Raw genomic sequence first — 18669 nt, 5'->3', positions numbered from 1 at the left:
CTAAGTACACTACTACCTTCGTACCAAGTAAATAGGCTCGGAATTTATCCAGAGCAAAAAATAGCAAGAAGCTCTTTCTCAGTAGTTGTGTAATTGGACTGTGCGACATCTAGAGTTTTAGACGCATAAGCAATAACAAAAGGATCCTTACCTTCACGCTGAGCCAATGCTGCTCCTACTTCATGGTTGAAAGTATCGCACATTATTTCGAATGGCTGGTTCCAGTATGGTCCTTGGTGCACGAAATTGTGATCTCTGGTAATGGCTTATTAGGTCAGATACTCTGATCTAGTTTTACAGTCTGTCACAACTTCGATACAACTGACAAGCAAGTGCACTGGGTCGTCCAAGTAATACCTTACGTGAGTAAGGGTCGAATCCCACGGAGATTGTTGGATTGAAGCAATCTATGATTATTTTGTAAATCTTAGTCAGGAAGTCAATTATGTTTATCAGTTGAATTGCAAATAAACAATAGAGCATGGATTAAAGGTTACTTGTTATGCAGTAATGGAGAATATGTTGGAGTTTTGGAGATGCTTTGTCTTCTGAATCTCTGCTTTCCTCTGTCTTCTTGTTCACGCACGCACGTCCTCCTATGGCAAGCTGTGTGTTGGTGGATCACCGTTGTCAATGGCTACCTTCCATCCTTCCAGTGAAAACTACGCTCATGCGCTCTGTCACAGCACGGCTAATCACCGGTTGGTTCTCGATCCGGTTGGAATAGGATTTACTATCCTTTTTGCGTCTGTCACTAACGCCCAGCCCTCAGGAGTTTGAAGCTCGTCACAGTCATTCAATCCTTGAATCCTACTCGAAATACCATAGACAAAGTTTAGACTTTCCGGATTCTCATGAATGCCGCCATCAGTTCTAGCTTATACCACGGAGATTCTGATTAAGGAATCTAAGAGATACTCATTCAATCGGATATAGAACGGAGGTGGTTGTCAGGCACACGTTCATGGTTTGAGGAAGGTGATGAATGTCACAGATCATCACCTCCATCACAGTTAAGCGCGAATGAACATCTTAGATAGGAACAAGCGTGTTTGAATGGAAAACAGAAATACTTGCATTAATTCATCGAGACACAGCAGAGCTCCTCACCCCCAACAATGGGGTTTAGAGACTCATGCCATCAGAGAATACAAAGTTTAGATCTGAAATGTCATGAGATACAAAATAAGTCTCTAAGAGTTGTTTAAATACTAAACTAGTAGCCTAGGTTTACAAAAATTGGATAAACTATGATGGATGATGCAGAGATCCACTTCTGGGGCCCACTTGGTGTGTGCTAGGGCCCACTTGGTGTGTACTGGGGCTGAGACTTAAGCAATTCACGTGCAGAGGCCATTTGTGGAGTTGAACGCCAGTTTTTATGCCAGTTTGGGCGTTCAACTCCAGCTTTTGATCCTTTTCTGGCGCTGGACGCCAGAATTGGGCAGAGGACTGGCGTTGAACGCCAGTTTACGTCATCTATTCTTGTGCAAAGTATGGACTATTATATATTGCTGGAAAGCCCTGGATGTATACTTTCCAACGCAATTGGAAGCACGCCATTTCGAGTTCTGTAGCTCCAGAAAATCCACTTTGAGTGCAGGGAGGTCAGAATCCAACAGCATCAGCAGTCCTTTTTCAGCCTGAATTAGATTTTTGCTCAGCTCCTTCAATTTCAGCCAGAAAAATACCTGAAATTACAGAAAAACACACAACTCATAGTAAAGTCCAGAAATATGAATTTTTCCTAAAAACTAATAAAAATAAACTAAAAACTAACTAAAACATACTCAAAACTATATGAAATTATCCCCAAAAAGCGTATAAAATATCCGCTCATCACAACACCAAACTTAAACTGTTGCTTGTCCTCAAGCAACTAGACAAATAAAATAGAAGACTAATAGGTTGAGAAGCAATAATATCTCAGAGTTTTTGAATGAAGCTCAGATTCTAATTAGATGAGTGGGGCTAGTAGCTTTTTGCTTCTGAACAGTTTTGGCATCTCACTTTATCCATTGAAGCTCAGAGTGATTGGCATCTATAGGAACTCAGAATTCAGATAGTGTTATTGATTCTCTTAGTTCAGTGTGATGATTCTTGAACACAGCTTCTTTATGAGTCTTGGCCGTGGCCCTAAGCACTTTGTTTTCCAGTATTACCACCGGATACATAAATGCCACAGACACATAACTGGGTGAACCTTTTCAGATTGTGACTCAGCTTTGCTAAAGTCCCAATTAGAGGTGTCCAGAGTTCTTAAGCACACTCTTCTTTTTGCTTTGGACCTTGACTTTAACCGCTCAGTCTCAAGTTTTCACTTGACACCTTCACGCCACAAGCACATGGTTAGGGACAGCTTGGTTTAGCCGCTTAGACCAGGATTTTATTCCTTTAGGCCCTCCTATCCACTGATGCTCAAAGCCTTGGGATCCTTTTTATTTGCCCTTGCCTTTTGGTTTTAAGGGTTATTGGCTGTTTGCTCTTGCCTCTTGGTTTTAAGAGCTTTTGGCTTTTTCTGCTTGCTTTTTCTTTTTCTTTCTATAAATTTTTTTTTCTGCAAGCTTTGTTCTTTGCTGCTTTTTCTTGCTTCAAGAATCATTTTTATGATTTTTCAGATTATCAATAACATGTCTCATGTTCATCATTCTTTCAAGAGCCAACATATTTAACAGTCTTAAACAACAAATTCAAAAGACATATGCACTGTTCAAGCATTCATTCAGAAGACAGAAAGCATTGCCACCACATGTTACTAATTAGAATTTTTCTTATTAAAAACTCAAAATTTTATTACCTCTTATTCAAAAGATCTACTATTTTATTCATGTTTGCTGATGATGAGAAAAATAGACTATAACTTAATTGGGGATAAAATCAAACTAGACGCTAATTACTACTAATGATCATGTAATGAAGACACAAACATAGATAAGCACTTAACATAGAGAAAACGAAAAACAGAGAAAGTAAGAACAAGGAACGAGTCCACCTTAGTGATGATGGCATTTCCTTCTTGAGGCACCAATGATGTTCTTGAGCTCTTTTATGTCTCTTCCTTGCCTTTGTGGCTTGATTCCTAGTGATTTTTGGTATTTCTATCCTCAGTTGCTTCCAATAATTATGTGGAGGGAAGTGCATCCCCTGAGGTATCTCTTGATTTGCAGCCACATGTTCTACCACTGAGCTATAGATCCTTCACATAATTGTGATGTCCACACCAAACTTAGAATGTTGCTCGCCCTCGAGCAAAAGAAGAGGGAATAGATGAAGAAGAAGATGTGGAAATAAAAAACTAGGATTATGAGGAAGGAAGGTGGGGATCCTGTGGGGTCCACAGATCTTGGAATGATCCTGTGAGGTCCACAGATCTTGAGGTGTCAAGGCATTTTCATCCCTGCACCAATTTGGGCATGCAAAATGCCCTTGCACACAACTCTGGGCGTTCAGCGCCAGGTTGGTGCCCATTTTGGGCGTTCAACGCCCCTTTGCTGCCATTTCTGGCGTTGAACGCCAGAACCATGCTTGTTCTGGGCGTTCAGCGCCAGAACTATGCTCTGTTCTGGCGTTTGAACGCCAGACAGATGCTCCTCCAGGGTGTGATTTTTTTTTCTTTTTTTTTTGTTTATTTTGTGACTCCACATGATCATGAACCTAAGAAAACATGAAAAACAAATAAAAATCAGAATTAGATAAACATTGGGTTGCCTCCCAACAAGCGCTTCTTTAATGTCCGTAGCTGGACCTTGCTGAGCTTTTAATCTAGCTTCAGCCTTGAGCATTCTTGCTCAATGTTGCCTTCTAGATAATGCTTGATTCTCTGTCCATTGACAAGGAACTTCTTATCAGAATCACTATCTTGAAGCTCCACATAACCATATGGTGATACACTTGTAATCACGTATGGTCCCCTCCACCGGGATTTTAGTTTCCCGGGGAATAGCCTGAGTCTAGAGTTAAACAATAGAACCTTCTGTCCTGGTTCAAAGATTCTAGATGACAGCTTTCTGTCATGCCACTTTTTTTATTTTTCTTTATATAGCTTGGCATTTTCGAAAGCTGTGAATCTGAACTCCTCTAGCTCATTTAGCTGGAGCAATCTTTTTTCTCCTGCTAATTTGGCATCAAAGTTTAGGAATCTGGTTGCCCAGTAGGCCTTATGTTCCAGTTCCACAGGCAGGTGGCATGCCTTACCATACACGAGTTGGTATGGAGAGGTCCCTATAGGGGTCTTGAATGCTGTTCTGTAAGCCCACAGAGCATCATCCAAGCTCCATGCCCAATCCTTTCTACAGGTATTTACTGTCCGTTCCAGGATTCTTTTTAATTCTCTGTTAGAGACTTCAGCTTGCCCATTGGTTTGTGGATGATATGGAGTGGCCACCTTGTGGCGAATTCCATACCGAACCATGGCAGAGTAAAGCTGTTTATTGCAGAAGTGAGTGCCCCCATCACTGATTAGTACTCTAGGGACACCAAACCTGCTAAAGATATGTTTCTGGAGGAACTTCAGCACTGTTTTAGTATCATTGTTGGGTGTGGCAATAGCCTCAACCCATTTTGATACATAGTCAACTGCCACCAGAATATAAGTGTTTGAGTATGATGGTGGGAAAGGTCCCATGAAGTCAATTCCCCATACATCAAACAACTCTATTTCCAAGATTCCTTGTTGAGGCATGGCGTAACCATAAGGCAGATTACCAGCTCTTTGGCAACTGTCACAATTACGTACAAACTCTCGGGAATCTTTATAGAGTGTGGGCCAATAGAAGCCACATTGGAGGACCTTGGTGGCTGTTCGCTCACCTCCGAAATGGCCTCCATATTGAGATCCATGGCAATGCCATAGGATTCTCTGTGCTTCCTCTCTGGGGACACACCTACGGATAATTCCGTCTGCACATCTCTTAAAGAGATAGGGCTCATCCCACAAGTAGTACTTTGCATCAGTAACTAATTTCTTCTTTTGTATTCTATTGTACTCCTTGGGTATGAACCTTGCAGCTTTATAGTTTGCAATATCGGCAAACCATGGTGCTTCCTGAATGGCAAATAGATGCTCATCAGGGAACGTCTCAGAGATCTCAAGAAAGGGGAGGGACGTCCCTTCCACTGGCTCTATCCGGGACAGATGATCAGCTACTTGGTTCTCTGTCCCTTTTCTGTCTCTTATTTCTATATCAAACTCTTGCAGAAGCAATACCCATCTGATGAGCCTGGGTTTTGAATCCTGCTTTGTGAGTAGATACTTAAGAGCAGCATGGTCCGTATACACAATCACCTTTGATCCTACTAAGTAGGATCTGAACTTGTCAATGGCGTAAACCACTGCAAGTAATTCCTTTTCTGTGGTTGTGTAATTTTTCTGGGCATCATTTAAAACGCGACTGGCATAATAAATGACATGCAGAAGCTTGTCATGCCTCTGTCCCAATACTGCGCCAATGGCATGATCACTGGCATCACACATTAGCTCAAATGGTAATGTCCAGTCTGGTGCAGAAATGACTGGTGCTGTGACCAGCTTAGCTTTCAGCATTTCAAACGCCTGCAGGCACTCTGTGTCAAACACAAATGGCGTGTCAGCAGCTAGCAGATTGCTTAGAGGTTTTGCGATTTTTGAAAATCCTTTATAAACCTCCTATAGAATCCTGCATGCCCCAGAAAGCTTCTGATTGCCTTAACATTGGCAGGTGGTGGTAATTTTTCAATTACCTCTATTTTTGCTTGATCCACCTCTATTCCCTTGTTTGAGATTTTATGCCCAAGAACAATTCCTTCAGTCACCATGAAGTGACACTTTTCCCAGTTTAAAACTAGGTTGGTTTCTTGGCATCTTTTTAGAACAAGTTTCAGGTGATCAAGACAGGAGCTGAATGAGTCTCCATATACTGAAAAGTCATCCATGAAGACTTCCAGAAATTTTTCCACCATGTCAGAGAAAATAGAGAGCATGCATCTCTGGAAGGTTGCAGGCGCATTACATAGCCCAAATGGCATCCTTCTATAAGCAAACACTCCGGATGGACATGTGAATGCTGTTTTCTCTTGATCCTGGGGATCTACTGCAATCTGGTTATAGCCTGAGTAGCCATCCAAAAAGCAGTAATAATCATGACCTGCTAGTCTTTCTAGCATCTGGTCTATGAATGGTAAAGGAAAATGATCCTTTCTGGTGGCTGTATTGAGCCTTCTGTAGTCAATACACATGCGCCACCCTGTAACTGTTCTTGTAGGAATCAGTTCATTTTTTTCATTATGAATCACTGTCATGCCTCCCTTTTTTGGGACGACTTGAACAGGGCTCACCCAGGGGCTATCAGAAATGGGATAAATAATCCCAGCCTCTAGTAATTTGGTGACCTCTTTCTGCACCACTTCCTTCATGGCTGGATTTAGCCGCCTCTGTGGTTGAACCACTGGTTTGGCATTATCCTCCAATAGGATTTTGTGCATGCATCTAGCTGGGCTTATGCCCTTAAGGTCACCTATGGACCACCCAAGAGCTGTCTTGTGTGTCCTTAGCACTTGAATAAGTGCTTCCTCTTCCTGTGAATTTAAAGCAGAGCTTATGATCACTGGAAAAGTGTCACCTTCTCCCAGAAATGCATATTTCAAGGATGGTGGTAGTGGCTTGAGCTCGGGTTTAGGAGGTTTTTCCTCTTTCAGAAGAAAGTTCAGAGGCTCTTTCATGTCCCCTGAATCCTCCAAATCAGGCTGAACATCTTTAAAGATGTCTTCCAACTCTGATTCGAGACTCTCAGCCATGTTGATCTCTTCTACCAAAGAGTCAATGAGATCAACTTTCATGCAGTCTGTTGATGTGTCTGGATGCTGCATGGCTTTGACAGCGTTCAACTTAAACTCATCATCATTGACTCTCAGGGTTATTTCCCCCTGTTGGACATCAATGAGGGATCGTCCAGTTGCTAGGAAGGGTCTTCCTAGAATGAGAGTAGCACTCTTGTGCTCCTCCATTTCCAGCACAACAAAGTCAGTAGGAAAGGCGAATGGCCCAACTCTGACAATCATGTCCTCAATCACGCCTGATGGGTATTTAGTGGAACCATCAGCAAGTTGGAGACATATCCGGGTTGGTTTAACTTCATCAGTTAAGCCAAGCTTCCTGATAGTGGATGCAGGTATCAGGTTGATGCTTGCCCCAAGATCGCATAAGGCTGTCTTGGTGCAATCACCTTCCAACATGCATGGTATCAGAAAACTCCCAGGGTCTTTAAGCTTTTCAGGAAAGCTTTTCAGAATGACTGCACTGCATTCTTCAGTGAGGAGAACTCTTTCTGTTTCTCTCCACTCCTTTTTATGACTCAAGATCTCTTTCATGAACTTGGCATAAGAAGGTATTTGCTCAAGTGCCTCTGCAAAAGGAATCTTTATTTCAAGAGTCCTTAGATAATCTGCAAAGCGAGCAAATTGCTTATCCTGCTCCTCTTTTCGGAGTTTTTGAGGATAAGGTATCTTGGCTTTATATTCCTCAACCTTAGTGGTTAAAGAAGCCTTTTTAGAGGGTTTGTTATCAGCACTTGTGTGTGTCTGATCCCTCACTGGCAATTGAGTACCAGAGTCAGAAGCTGGAGTGACGTTAGACGTTAGCTCACTGTCTGTTCCTGGCGCCTGAACGCCAGAAATGTGCCCATTTTGGGCGTTCAACGCTGGATTCTGCCCCATTTGGGCGTTCAACGCCAGATTCTTGCCCATTTCTGGCGTTGAACGCCAATCCTGCCTTGTTTTTGGCGCTGAACGCCAGTTTTGGGCATGGTCTGGGCGTTCAGTGCCAGCCTTCCACCCATTTTCTGGCGTTTTAGTGCCAGAATTATTTTTCCCTGGGCTCTTACTGTCCTCAGGGGAATTTTTGGTGGGTCGCTCATTTCTTGAATTTTTGATGCCTTGAGGTGGGGTATTTAATGTTTTCCCACTTCTTAATTGAACTGCTTGGCATTCTTCTGCTATTTGCGTTGATAGCTGCTGCTTTGTTTGCTTAAACTGTTCGTCCATATGTATATTAGCTATCCTTGTCTCCTGTAACCTGTCTTTGAATTCAGCTAGCTGCTTTGTTAGAAAATCTAATTGCTGATTGAATTCAGCAGCTTGTTTTACAGTACTGAATTCAGCAGTTACTGTTTTAACCTCTTCATTCATGGAAGGGTTGCTGCTTAGATACAGATGCTGATTCCTGGCAACTGTATCAATGAGCTCTTGAGCTTCTTCAATTTTCTTTCTCATATGGATAGATCCACCAGCTGAGTAATCTAAAGACATCTGAGCTCCTTCTGCAAGCCCATAGTAGAAGATGTCTAACTGAACCCACTCTGAAAACATTTCAGAGGGGCATTTTCGTAGCATCTCTCTGTATCTCTCCCAGGCATCATAAAGAGATTCATTATCTCCTTGTTTAAAGCCTTGGATGTCCAGCCTCAGCTGTGTCATCCTTTTTGGAGGGAAATATTGATTCAGGAATTTTTCTGTCAGTTGTTTCCATGTCCTTATGCTGGCCTTAGGTTGGTTATTTAACCACCTCTTAGCTTGATCTTTTACAGCAAATGGAAACAGTAATAGTCTGTAGACATCCTGATCTATTTCCTTATCATGTACTGTGTCAGCAATTTGTAAAAATTGTGCCAGAAACTCTGTAGGTTCTTCCTGTGGAAGACCGGAATACTGGCAACTTTGCTGCACCATGATAATGAGCTGAGGATTCAACTCAAAGCTACTAACTCCAATGGAGGGTATGCATATGCTACTCCCATATGAAGCAGTAGAGGGGTTAGAATATGACCCCAGAGTCCTCCTGGACTGTTCATTTCCACTTATGTCCATGATGGATATATGGATATAACTTGGACTGATTTATCTTTTTATTTATTTTATTTTATAAGAAATAAATACTTAAATAAAATAAAATAACTAAAAAGAATTTGAATTTTGAAATAAATTTTTTTTAAATAAAAATTAATTAGTAAAAAAAACGAAATTTTTGAAAAAGAGGGGAAATATTTTCGAAAATTAGAGAGGGAGAGAGTTAGTTAGGTAGTTTTGAAAAAGTTAAGAAACAAACAAAAAGTTAGTTGGTTAGTTGCAACAAATTTTGAAAAGATAAGAAGTTAGGAAGTTAGAAAAGATATTTTGAGAAGATATTTTTGAATTTAGTGAGGAGAGAGAAAAACAATAAGATAGTACAAGATTTAAAATTTTTAGATCTAATGCTCCTTGTTTTCGAAAAATTTGGAGGGAAAATACCAAGGAACACCAAACTTAAAAATTTTAAGATCAAGACACAAGGAAAACTCAAGATCACTTTGAAGACTCACAAGAACACAAGAACATGAAGAAAGAACACCAAACTTAAAATTTTTTGAAAACCAAACCAAAATTTTCGAAAATCAAAGGGAAATCAACAAGAAAACACCAAACTTAAAGTTTGGCACAAGATTTAATAGAAAAAATGTTTTTGAAAAAGAAGGTTTTGAAAAGAATATAAAAGACTCTAACCCAATTACCAAGAACACAGATTGACGCTCTAGCCAAATGAGTTATGGGACCTTCAAAAATTTTGAGAAAGATTATTTTTGAAAACACCAAACTTAAAGTTTGGCACAGGATTTAATAGAAAAATTATTTTTGAAGAAGGTTTTTAAAAAATTATGATAGCCAATTATCATGAACATAAACACCACGTTCTAAATAACTGAACTATAAGTTTAAAGTATCTTAACAAGGGATAAATAATAAAAGACTCTAAACAAAAAAAAAAGAAAGATTTTTCCTAATCTAAGCAACAAAATAATCCGTCAGTTGTTCAAACACAAACAATCCCCGGCAACGGCGCCAAAAACTTGGTGCACGAAATTGTGATCTCTGGTAATGGCTTATTAGGTCAGATACTCTGATCTAGTTTTACAGTCTGTCACAACTTCGATACAACTGACCAGCAAGTGCACTGGGTCGTCCAAGTAATACCTTACGTGAGTAAGGGTCGAATCCCACGGAGATTGTTGGATTGAAGCAATCTATGATTATTTTGTAAATCTTAGTCAGGAAGTCAATTATGTTTATCAGTTGAATTGCAAATAAACAATAGAGCATGGATTAAAGGTTACTTGTTATGCAGTAATGGAGAATATGTTGGAGTTTTGGAGATGCTTTGTCTTCTGAATCTCTGCTTTCCTCTGTCTTCTTGTTCACGCACGCACGTCCTCCTATGGCAAGCTGTGTGTTGGTGGATCACCGTTGTCAATGGCTACCTTCCATCCTTCCAGTGAAAACTACGCTCACGCGCTCTGTCACAGCACGGCTAATCACCGGTTGGTTCTCGATCCGGTTGGAATAGGATTTACTATCCTTTTGCGTCTGTCACTAACGCCCAGCCCTCAGGAGTTTGAAGCTCGTCACAGTCATTCAATCCTTGAATCCTACTCGGAATACCACAGACAAGGTTTAGACTTTCCAGATTCTCATGAATGCCGCCATCAGTTCTAGCTTATACCACGGAGATTCTGATTAAGGAATCTAAGAGATACTCATTCAATCGGATATAGAACGGAGGTGGTTGTCAGGCACACGTTCATGGTTTGAGGAAGGTGATGAATGTCACAGATCATCACCTCCATCACAGTTAAGCGCGAATGAACATCTTAGATAGGAACAAGCGTGTTTGAATGGAAAACAGAAATACTTGCATTAATTCATCGAGACACAGCAGAGCTCCTCACCCCCAACAATGGGGTTTAGAGACTCATGCCATCAGAGAATACAAAGTTTAGATCTGAAATGTCATGAGATACAAAATAAGTCTCTAAGAGTTGTTTAAATACTAAACTAGTAGCCTAGGTTTACAAAAATTGGATAAACTATGATGGATGATGCAGAGATCCACTTCTGGGGCCCACTTGGTGTGTGCTAGGGCCCACTTGGTGTGTGCTGGGGCTGAGACTTAAGCAATTCACGTGCAGAGGCCATTTGTGGAGTTGAACGCCAGTTTTTATGCCAGTTTGGGCGTTCAACTCCAGATTTTGATCCTTTTCTGGCGCTGGACGCCAGAATTGGGCAGAGGACTGGCGTTGAACGCCAGTTTACGTCGTCTATTCTTGTGCAAAGTATGGACTATTATATATTGCTGAAAAGCCCTGGATGTCTACTTTCCAACGCAATTGGAATCACGCCATTTCGAGTTCTGTAGCTCCAGAAAATCCACTTTGAGTGCAGGGAGGTCAGAATCCAACAGCATCAGCAATCCTTTTTCAGCCTGAATTAGATTTTTGCTCAGCTCCTTCAATTTCAGCCAGAAAAATACCTGAAATTACAGAAAAACACACAACTCATAGTAAAGTCCAGAAATATGAATTTTTCCTAAAAACTAATAAAAATAAACTAAAAACTAACTAAAACATACTCAAAACTATATGAAATTATCCCCAAAAAGCGTATAAAATATCCGCTCATCAGTCCTCTCACAATTGGAGCTTGAGTCAGGGCGATCTTCAGCTTATCAAATGCTTGTTTGCAATCTTCACTGAACTCGAACTCAATATCCTCCTGCAGTAGTCTGGATAAGGGAAGTGCTACCTTACTGAAGTCCTTAATGAATCTCCTGTAAAAACCTGCATGGCCAAGGAACGAGCGGACTTCCCTCACAGAAGAGGGGTAAGGTAAACTAGAAATAACATCCACCTTTGCTAGATTTACAGAAATGCCAGTATTAGACACAACATGTCCTAGTACAATCCCTTGTTTAACCGTAAAGTGACATTTTTCAAAATTTAATACAAGGTTTGTATTGACACATCTATCTAATACTCTAGATAATCCATCTAAGCAAAGGCTAAAGGAATCGCCATAAACACTAAAATCATCCATAAAAACTTCCATACAGTCCTCAATAAGATCAGAGAAAAGACTCATCATGCACCTTTGGAAAGTAGCTGGTGCATTACACAAGCCAAAGGGCATTCTCTTGTAAGCATAAGTCCCAAAAGGACACGTAAAAGTAGTCTTTTCCTAATCCTCAAGAGCTATATGAATCTGGAAATAACCTGTATAACCATCTAAAAAGCAATAATGTGATTTACCTGACAGGTGATCCAGCATTTGATCAATGAATGGAAGAGGATAGTGATCCTTACGGGTTGCTTGGTTGAGGCGTCTGTAATCAATGCAGACCCTCCAAGCGTTCTGTACTCTGGTTGCTATAAGCTCTCCATGCATTCTTCACTGTAGTGACTCCAGACTTCTTTGGCACTACTTGTACTGGGCTTACCCATTCACTGTCTGAGATAGGATAGATGATATCTGCCTCTAGTAGTCTGGTCACTTCCTTCTTGACAACCTCTAAGATAGTGGGGTGCAGTCTTCTCTGGGGTTGACGAACGGGCCTTGTTCCCTCTTCTAAAAATATTCTGTGCTCACATACTTGAGGGTTGATGCCTACTATATCCACCAAACTCCACCCAATTGCCTTCTTGTGCCTCCTCAGCACACTAAGTAACTACTCTTCTTGTTGAGAAGTGAGTTCCCTTGCAATGATAATTGGACACTTTTGCTTGTCCTCAAGGTAAGCATATTTGAGGTGTGGAGGAAGGGGTTTCAACTCTAACTGCTGCTCATGGTCAGGCTCTGGATTGCCTGAAGCTAGTGAAAATGGCGAAGTACCATCATTGTCGTTCAAGAGTGTCCCCACACTCGGACCTTGTCCTGTGTGCTTCTCTTCTAACTCCTCCTGGTGAACTTTAGCTACGGTTTCGTCAATGATGTCACACTGAAAGATAGAATGATCTTCTGGAGGGTGCTTCATAACTCCATTCAGATTGAAACTTACTAATCGGCCATCTATTTCAAAAGAGTATGTTCCTGAAAAAGCATCCAATTTGAACTTTGATGTCTTCAGGAAAGGTCTTCCAAGTAGGATTGATGACGGCTTCTCTAAGTCATTTTGGGGCATCTCCAGAATATAAAAATCAATGGGGAATGTGAGCCCCTTAATGCCCACTAATACATCTTCAGCAACTCCAACCACTGTAATAATGCTTTTATCTGCTAACACAAAACGAGCTGCCGACCTTTTTAAGGGAGGGAGCCTCAAAATATCATATATAGACAAAGGAATTATACTCACACATGCTCCTAAATCACACATGCAGTCAAAAATTATCACACCACCAATAGTACAATTAACCATACAAGGACCTGGGTCACTACACTTTTCAGGTAAACCTCCCATTAAAGCAGATATGGAACTACCTAAAGGAATAGTTTCTAATTCATTAATTTTGTCTTTATGTATACATAAATCTTTTAGAAACTTTGCATATTTAGGTACCTGTTGAATAACATCAAAAAGAGGAACAGTTACCTCAACCTTTTTGAATATCTCTACCATTTTGGGATCAGGTTCCAGCTGCTTCCTGGGCTTCCTTGCAAGTTGTGGAAATGGAATGGGACTGGTGTCTTCTGCAGTATATGCGCCCTGTGGTGCTTCCTCCTGTGGTTGAACTTCTTCTTTTTCAGCTATGTCCTGTATGTCCTCTTCCTCTTCAACATCTTCTATTTCCACTACCTCTTCAGCTGAGGCGTGTTCTGGTGGCTTGGCTCCTCCTGATTCCTCTCCTGCAGTGTGGTTCCGAACCTGAGGGTGATGGCATTAATGCCACCCTTTGGATTGAGTAATGGTTGAAAGGGGATTCCACTGGAGCTCATAGGTTGGTTATTGGAGTTATTCATTGATCTAATCTGTGAGACAAGAGCTTGCAAAGTAGCGTTCAGACCATTTAGAGTGGCATTAATGTTATTTTCCATGGTCTGTTGTCTCCAATCAATGGATTGTAGTAAATCATCAATAGAAGATGAGGAAGGATAAGTAATTTGAGAGGTCTGCTGTTGGGTATTCTGTGGTCCTTGGGATTGTCTCAAGTGAGGTGCTCTATAAGGCTGGTTCTGGTTCTGCTGCCTGTTGTTGTTATTATTCCACCTTTGATTTCCCTGATTATCTCTGCCTCCTCTGTTGTTGTTGTTGTCCCTCCAATTCTGATTAGAATTGTCTACCATCTATGGTTGTAATTGCCACCTTGATTGTACCCTTGGTTGGGGCGGTCATAGAAGTTATGAGTGGCTGCCACGGTGTTGTCTTCCTGCTGGAGCTGCGGATATTCATCAGTATAGTGGCTATAATCAACACAGATTCTGCAAACTCTCTGTGGGACTAACTGTTGGCTTTGCTGTGGTGGAGAAGGTTGAGCTTGCTAAACTTGTTGTTGATTCAATTGCATCTGCTTCAGCAAGTTAGTCATTTCACAGATACTCTGAGTTAGAGCAGCAGTCTCTCTGCTAGAGGATACTTCTGCAACGACTTTTGAATGGCCTTGTTTCTGCCTGTGATTCCGAGTAGATTCAGCTAAGTCACTGATCAATTACCAAGCCTCATCAGTGGTCTTGTACTTTTTCATAGACCCATTGCTAGCACTTTCCAATGTGGTCTTATCTTGGGGCCTCATGCCCTGTGTGACGTAACCGAGTAACACTATCTTGTCAATCATATGGTGGGGGCATGCTTTCAGAAGATTATTGAAGCACTCCCAGTATTCATAGAGAGTCTCAGATTCATCCTGAACAATCATGGAAATGTCTTTCCTCAGTTTATCAGTAACTTCAGCTGGAAAGAATTTTTCTAAGAATTCTCTTCTCAATTTATCCCAGTTGGATACAGTTGCTGCTGGTTGAGTGTAGTACCACTCTCTTGCCTTCCCCTCAAGAGAAAACGGGAAAGCTTTCAGCAAAATTGAAGTTTCATCTGCACCATCACGCCTGACAGTAGAACAGGCTGCTTGGAAATCTCTCAGGTGCTTAATAGGCTCTTGAGCAGGCAAGCCATGAAACTTGGGCATCAAATTGAGCAGTGCGATCTTTATTTCAAAGTCTGTAGCCACCGCTGGGTGATGCGCTTGAAATGTTTGCATTGTAAAATCAGGGGCTCCAACCTCCTGGATAGTAACTATCCTAGCTGCTGCCATGTTACCTGCATGTAAATCAACCAAATCAGTAGAACGGGGGCTGGTTTCTTTCTCAAGTGACGTTTCAGATCCGCCCTCAGAGAGGACTAACCGACGCTGAGCTTGCCTTATTCGTGAAATAGTTCTTTCAATCTCAGGATCGAATACTGGCAAGTTTGGTTCAGGAAGTGAACGCGTCATCTAACGAAAGAAACAAGCAGCTCATAGTAGCAAAATAAAATAAAATGCAAATAAATAAAATCCAATCAATAACTTTAGCACTCTATTGCAACTCCCCGGCAACGGCGCCAAAAATTGACGTGGTAGAAATTGGCGAGTCAACAATTGTTATAAAATATGCGTTGCAAGTATAGTTCTTAACCAACCAGAAATCCGCTTATCAATTTAGAAGGGTTGTCACAAAATTTAAAATTAAAATACTTGGAGTATGAATCCCAGGTCGTCTCCCAACGAGTTGCAGAAAGGTGTGCTATTTTATTAATCAGATATTTTCAAAAAGAGTTTAAGTTGAATAAACAAGAAATTAAATTGGGGAAATTAAGTAATTTAAATAAAAGCCTTGACTGGGAGTAGATTAGTTGGAAGCCCTATTCTTGTTGCAGTACTCTCAAAATTAATTGATAATTGAAGGTTGTTCTGTTTAGTTATCCCTTACTAGGTAAGGGAAAGTCAAACAAGTTGGAATGCTGTTTCTATTCACAAGTCCCAATCCGCTTACTTGGAAGGACTGGCGTTAGTGACTAGATGGCAATCCAACAATAAACCCAATTACAATTTCTCTTTTGAGCATTCCAACTCAAGGGTTTCTTTCAATCAACTCCCCATCAAGTTAGGGAACTACTCGCTCATTGTGAATGTAGAACTCATAACATAGGAAAGGGAATTAAAGAAAGACATGATAAATAAAACTCAAAGGAATCAATTAAAAATAAAAGTAACTCTTGTATTAATAAATTCTAAAATAATTCAATAGTAAAATTGAGTAAATTAAAGGACATGGAAGAGTAAAGCCAAGTAAAGAAAACGAACTAGAATGACGAAGTCTTGATGAGGTAATAACTCTTCTCAATATCCCAATGCAAAGAGCAATAGAAATAAAAATCCTAAGAACTATGAATGTGTAGAGAGAAAACCTAGAGGAGGAGTAAAACTAGATCTAAAAACTAAAAACTATGTAGAATGAATGTTGTTTTTGGTTTCCGCATGTTCTCTGGCTCTAGTTTGCTTTTCTGGGCCGAAAACTGGGTCAAAACAGGGCCCAAAATCGCCCCCAGCGAATTCTGCAGATTATGCAAACCGCGCACGTCATGCAATCACGTCATTCATGCGGACGCGTCATTCGGCGTTTTGCTTTGCCACGCGGGCGCATCGTCCACGCCTCTGCGTCACTTGTGCTATTCCAATCCGCGCGGTCGCGTGAGCCATGCGGCCGCGTCACTTCTCGCTGGTCATCTCCTTAATTTCTTGTGTTCTTTCCATTTTTGCAAGCTTCCTTTCCAATCTCCAACTCATTCATGCCCTATAAAGCCTGAAACACTTAACATACAGATCACGACATCGAATGGAATAAAGGAGAATTAAAATACACAATTAAAAGTCTCCAGGAAGCAAGTTTTCATTCATGTAATAATTTTAGGAAGGAAATATAAATGCATGCTAATCATATGAATAAGTGGGTAAAGATCATGATAAAACCACATAATTAAACACATTATAAACCATAAAATAGTGGTTTATCAGCTACCGTTTCCTACACTGGTTACTAGTTTAGCTGAGCTAGCTGATGTCCTGTGGGAGGACGATGATGCGACACCACCACCCCCAAATGACGACGATAAGGAAGTTACTATTCTATGGGGTGGATGGGTGCAAGAGAAGCCCCCGACCAGACATCGTTCTCGGGCTAGAGCGGTAGTTGAGGCAGCAGGACCCTCTTCCTCCACAGCAGCCACAGCATCCTTGCCACCACCACCACCAGCACCTAAGCCGACTTATCTGTAGTGCAGCACCTTCTTCGCTTCATGGTGCGCTTCGAGCGTCGTGTCATACGACGTCTTGACCGCATAGACCAGGTATTCGTATCACAGGGCATTGAGCTCCTTCCATTTCCAGACTCTCCCGCTTCTGACGAGCAGGACCAGGAGGAGGAGCATAGTGAGGAGCCGACACAGCAAGAGGTACCACCAGAGACGCAGACCACCACTGAGGCCCAGCAGACTCCTGAGGTCCAGCATGACATTCCAGAGCCATAGCCAGTACCTGAGCCACAGCCAGTACCACCTCCAGTCCCACAGCCCGAGCCTGAGCATGAGCCACAGCCTGGGGCGATTGTTGACCCCCATCCTGAGCTTCAGTAGTAGCATCGAGGACGATGCTTGATTCTAAAGTGTGGGGAGGTCACCGTTCGTGACCGGTGTTTACATTTATGTGGTGAACTTTCAGACAACCATTTCTATTCGCTACTACTTTATTTTGTTTTATTCCGCACTTTATGTTTTGGATCATTTTGGGATTACTGTACATATTTGCTATTGTGGATACTCTTATTTTGGTTGATGCACACTCTTAGTGTGTATATATATATATATATATATATATATATATATATATATATATATATATATATATATATATATATATATATATATGTTTTGCATCTTAGTGTTGATTGTGATTAGGAAATTTTTGGATTGCTAAAAATCTAGTCAACCCTTTTTATATAAGAAATGTATTTTGATTGAAAAAGGGTAAACTAGCAAAAATATTTTTTTTAAATTTTCTAAATCACAATATTGTATTAGCATAAGCATAGTCAATATGATGAAAATTTTCAAGAAATTCATTCTTAGGGCACCACCCCAATTGGTTGAAAAAAAAATTTTTAGAACTTGCTTGAACTATATACTTGTGGATTATGTTTTGAGCTAAGAACACAAGCATGTGAGATTTGAGTTTAATTGTGTGGTTACATCATACATAACCACTTACTTCCATTCTTGTGTGCATTATTTTCCTCCTATGATTGTAATCCTTAATTTGTTTGATTCTTTATGTCCATTATTTTGTGTATACATGCATTTATATGATTGAGGCCATTGTTCAAATAGCTCACTTACCCAAATAAGCCTACCTTTTATCTTCCATTGTTAGCCAATTTCAAGCCTATGCTTAACCCATTTGTTCTTAATTGTAGCACATTATAAGCCTAAGTGAAAAACAATAAATATCCCTTAATTTGGATCTTTGATTAGCTTAGACTAGTGAGAGTGTTTATCATTTGATTTTGGGAAAGTTGGGAACATTGGGTAGAGATAAAAGTGTGTTTGTTGAAAAATCTTGGGAATTGGGTACATACTCATGTATTAATCATGTGTAAACCATATGCATTGATGTTCTTATGTATATATTTTAGCTATAAAAAAAAAGAAGAAAAGCAATAAAAAGGGGAAAAAATGCCCCAAAGTGAAGTTCAATAAGAGTCAATGCGTATGTGTGGTGATCTAAAGAGAATACATGAGTGTGTGAGAAAAGTGAAGAATGGGTAGTTAGGTTTGTTTAGAATTATATAGGTTGTCATAGGTTAGGTGGGAAGTTTAAGTTAATCAAAGATTCAAATCTCAAGCTCACTTGGCCACATGCATCCTACCTT

The 18669-nt window shown here is 40.6% G+C and overlaps 1 non-coding gene across 1 annotated transcript; it reads left to right on the top strand.

The window, feature by feature from the left end:
• Positions 1-14540: 14540 nt before the first annotated feature.
• LOC112767746 (small nucleolar RNA R71) lies at positions 14541-14648 on the top strand. The gene has a single exon (XR_003185186.1). It is a non-coding gene; the product is annotated as a small nucleolar RNA R71 (small nucleolar RNA).
• Positions 14649-18669: the final 4021 nt, after the last annotated feature.

The sequence above is a fragment of the Arachis hypogaea genome, chromosome 17 (genome assembly GCF_003086295.3).
Source record: "Arachis hypogaea cultivar Tifrunner chromosome 17, arahy.Tifrunner.gnm2.J5K5, whole genome shotgun sequence".
In the NCBI taxonomy this organism is placed as follows: Eukaryota; Viridiplantae; Streptophyta; class Magnoliopsida; order Fabales; family Fabaceae; genus Arachis; species Arachis hypogaea.
The sequence above is the reverse complement of the archived record's forward strand: the minus strand, read 5'-3'. Positions and strand labels throughout refer to the sequence as shown.